Consider the following 4,451-nt stretch of genomic DNA (forward strand, 5'->3'; position numbering starts at 1 on the left):
CAAATTTGGTATAATCGTGACTTTTTTCAGGTTTTTCATGTAGTTTGATATTACGTAAATATATTCATTTTTACCAATATTTCGATACTATTTCATGTAGTATCACGATATGTGATTTGGCCTTCAAATCTCAGAATTTCGCATAATATTGCGAAATTCTGAGATTTGAAGGCCAAATCACATATCGTGATACTACATGAAATAGTATCGAAATATTGGAAAAATGAATATATTTACGTAATATCAAACTACATGAAAAACGAAAAAAGTCACTATTATACCAAATTTGTGGATTTTAACTTCGAATCATAAAGCGAGGTTTCGTACTATTTAGATCCATGAAAAGACATATGACAATGTTGTTTCCAATACAAATTATAAAAATCAATGTGTTTTCATTAGAATTAACTAAAATGTTCCTGATTTTCCGTTTATATTACCGATGGAAGATGTACACGTAAAACCGCTCTATTCCGGCTGAAACGTCGATATATGCAATAAAAACCGAACTTCTCCCCTTTTCAATATCTTACTCAGTATTTTAACGAGAAACAAATAGATGATTGAAAATGAAGTATTTAAGGTTACTATCTAATCAATTATGTGTTTGCATCATTTTTATTGTATATTTAATGAATTAATACTAATAAACTGAAAATTCACAAAAACGTGGAAAAACGGCAAAATATTGCCTAATTCGATGATATTTTGATTAAATCACATAAAGGAAAAGGTAATGATAAACGTCAAAATATTGCTAAATTCGATGATTTCTCATACGAAACAAAATGCAAGAAAACTTGCTTAAAATGCAATATTATGCGAAATTCTGAGATTTGAAGGCCAAATCACATATCGTGACACTACATGAATTAGTATCGAAATATTGGTAAAAATGAATATATATACGTAATATCAAACTACATGAAAAACGTGAAAAAAAGTCACTATTTTACCAAATTTGAGGATTTTAACTTCGAATCATAAAGCGAGGTTTCGTACTATTTAGATCCATGAAAAGACATATGACAATGTTGTTTCCAATACAAATTATAAAAATCAATGTGTTTTCATTAGAATTAACTAAAATGTTCCTGATTTTCCGTTTATATTACCGATGGAAGATGTACACGTAAAACCGCTCTAATCCGGCTGAAACGTCGATATATGCAATAAAACAGAACTTCTCCCCCTTTTCAATATCTTACTCAGTATTTTAAAGAGAAACAAATATATGATTGAAAATGAAGTATTTAAGGTTATAATCTAATCAATTATGTGTTTGCATCATTTTAATTGTATATTTATTGAGTTAATACTAATAAACTGAAAATTCACAAAAACGAGGAAAAACGGCAAAATATTGCCTAATTTGATGATATTTTGATTAAATCACACAAAGGAAAAGGGAATGATAAACGTCAAAATATTGCTAAATTCGATGATTTCTCGTACGAAACAAAATGCAAGAAAACTTACTTAAGGGGGCGATAGTTAGGGTTCATAAAAGTTGTTCTAGTGCAATGAAAATTTATTGACGTGTTACACGTGAAGAGGGCTGCAAGTGGTCCAAGTTTCAGCATCGCAGCCTAAATAGAGAGGGAGAAAAAAAAAAAAAAACTTTTTTTAACCATTTTTTTACATGTTTTAAAGTTGATATAACAAATACAAATATCAACTGATATTATTTCTATGATACTCAGCTATCACAATACTATATAATAAAGGTTGTCTAGTGGCATTATTATCCCAAACCTATTTAGTGCAATAATACAAATTTTCAAAGTTCACCCAAAAAATTATGCAACAAAATGATGTTTATAAATATATATAAAATCAATAAATGATCTTAGGGGAAATATATAACTTGAGTTTTTAGAGGCACAGACTCTACATATAATGTGCAAGTTCCATGTAAATTGAATAATAAATAAAAAAGTTATTCAACCATATAGTTGCAAATTAGTTACCTGTAAAAAATGAAGGTCAAAGTTCAGCCACCTTTGGCTGAGGTTGATGAACTACCAATTTCAATCAAAATTACCACCCTTGTAGATTGGCATTCCTTCAGTAAGGTGTGTAAGTTCCATGAAGATCGCCTGATAAAAAAAAAAAAAAAAAATTATTAAAAAAAAAAATAAAAAAAAAAATAAAAAAAAATAAAAAAAAAGACAGCAGCTTTATATTTACAATTATTTATGATATAGTATCAAGATATAAAACATAATACATACTAACCTAATATAATTGGTCTGAAATATGCAACATCTTGCAACATCAAGAGGGAGAACGTCTTGAGTTGCAGGTCTAAGATCTTGAGTGGCAGGTGCCGCCGGTGGTGTGGCAGGTGCCGCAGGTGGTGTGGCAGGTGCAGCAGGAGGTGTGGCAGGTGCCACAGAGGTGTGGCAGGTGCCACAGGAGGTGTGGGTGCCTGGGTGTGAGGCGAGGTAGTGTGTTGTGGGGGCGGGAGGCTGCCCTCTCTCTTCACTCAAGGGAACTCTTGTTTTGCCTCAGTGTGGCTTTACGCTCCTTCTTTACTTGGCTAACGCGTAGAGCTCTTGCCTTTAGAGCTTTCTTCTTGTCCGATACTATATCCATTGTGCAGTATATGCAAGAAAATACGATCTGTGCGAGCGCGTCAGGCATGCGACCGCCGGCACAGACACTGAGAGGGTGACTAAGCCAGAGTAATCGGATTATAGCCCCTCCCTCTCACAGAAGACAGTTGCCAGCGAGTGTGTTTATAATTTGTATATGCATAACAAGATATTCTCCACTCTATTGCGAAATACTAGACGCTTACAACGTATGACGCATCACCCTACGGCGCACCCGAGCCGCGAGGACCAGATTTCGGGCAATTGCGGCTGGAAAATTTGCTCTAATTACGTTATTTATTATCATAACATTAAACGGTTTGCACCACGGTGTTGCCAGAACGTTGTAGTATTTTTATAAATTTTTCGTGTTTGGCCGAATTTTTTCGGCCAAACAATTATAACGCCACCTTAAAATGCAATATTATGCGAAATTCTGAGATTTGAAGGCCAAATCACATATCGTGATACTACATGAAATAGTATCGAAATATTGGAAAAATGAATATATTTACGTAATATCAAACTACATGAAAAACGAAAAAAGTCACTATTATACCAAATTTGTGGATTTTAACTTCGAATCATAAAGCGAGGTTTCGTACTATTTAGATCCATGAAAAGACATATGACAATGTTGTTTCCAATACAAATTATAAAAATCAATGTGTTTTCATTAGAATTAACTAAAATGTTCCTGATTTTCCGTTTATATTACCGATGGAAGATGTACATCTTCCATCGGTAATATAAACGGAAAATCAGGAACATTTTAGTTAACACTTTCGCGCTCTCGGCGCTCAAAAAAAAACAATACCCCAGATGCTTTCGGCACTTCGCGCGCCTACGCGGTAAGACCGAAAAAGTGTACACTCTTTTGACTGTCCTGACAATAATTGAAGGCGCACGTATTTAAATTTGGTATCACTGTGTTCGCAATGAAATTGTCTATCAGAGCATACCTATAAAATGCCGCCCAAGCATAAGGAGTATCAACACCAAATAAAAAACTATGCAGATCACTCGCCGAGAGCGCCAAACAGCAACAAAATGTTTCCACTTTCTTAATGGTTGCGAAGCCTACAGTTGTCCTACATCGCTAATTTTGGTATCATTGGAATCGCAATAAAATTCTCTACACGGACATATGCATATGAATGTTTAATATAGGTAATTGCCCACCCGCAACAGTGTGTGAAGTGGAGAGTAGTTAGCCGCGAGCGCACTGGCGAAAACACCGGGGGGAAATCATGCTTGGAAAGTTTATACGTTTCCTGACCCTACTTTTCTATGTACGTATTTCTTTTTTATACCAATGTGTTCGCAATAAAATTTCCTATAAGATGAACTGTAAACATTGGTACAAAGCATGTGTAAGAGAAGCGCCAAATATAGAACCACGTCGCTCAGTATGCGTTCGCGGCAGAAACGAACGCATTGTTTTTGTTCGTTTGATGTTTGTCATGTTTATACTTGTTGAAACATTTTATAATTTGTATGACAGTGATCGCAGTAAAATTCCCTACACAGACATATACATAACACATACAAATATTTCCCACGTGTTGGATATATCAACGGCTAAAGGGGAACCCACTGCCACACGCTCGCCACACCCCCAAACATACTTTGTGTATTTTTTTTTTTACTCATAGAAGTTTATGTGATATAATATTCATTCTGGTACCAAAAAAATTCGCAAATAAATTCTCTACAAAACAAAAGTATCCCCATCCATTTCAGTTTAAAAATGGAATTTATAGAAATATTTTTTCGATTGACGAGAAAAGTAGGCAGTTATGCGGAATCGTAAGAAAAACCAGTGACGAGTTATCTCTAATATAAAGCGCGAAA

At 34.3% G+C, this 4,451-nt stretch overlaps 1 long non-coding RNA gene across 1 annotated transcript; it reads right to left on the reverse strand.

Moving 5' to 3' along the window:
• Positions 1–1,516: 1,516 nt before the first annotated feature.
• On the reverse strand, positions 1,517–3,013 carry LOC138361774 (uncharacterized). Its single transcript, XR_011227175.1, has 3 exons — positions 2,239–3,013; positions 1,971–2,099; positions 1,517–1,589 (listed from the first exon to the last, which is right to left on the reverse strand). It is a non-coding gene; the product is annotated as an uncharacterized lncRNA (long non-coding RNA).
• Positions 3,014–4,451: the final 1,438 nt, after the last annotated feature.

The sequence above is a fragment of the Procambarus clarkii genome, unplaced genomic scaffold, assembly GCF_040958095.1.
Source record: "Procambarus clarkii isolate CNS0578487 unplaced genomic scaffold, FALCON_Pclarkii_2.0 HiC_scaffold_720, whole genome shotgun sequence".
Classification (NCBI taxonomy): Eukaryota; Metazoa; Arthropoda; class Malacostraca; order Decapoda; family Cambaridae; genus Procambarus; species Procambarus clarkii.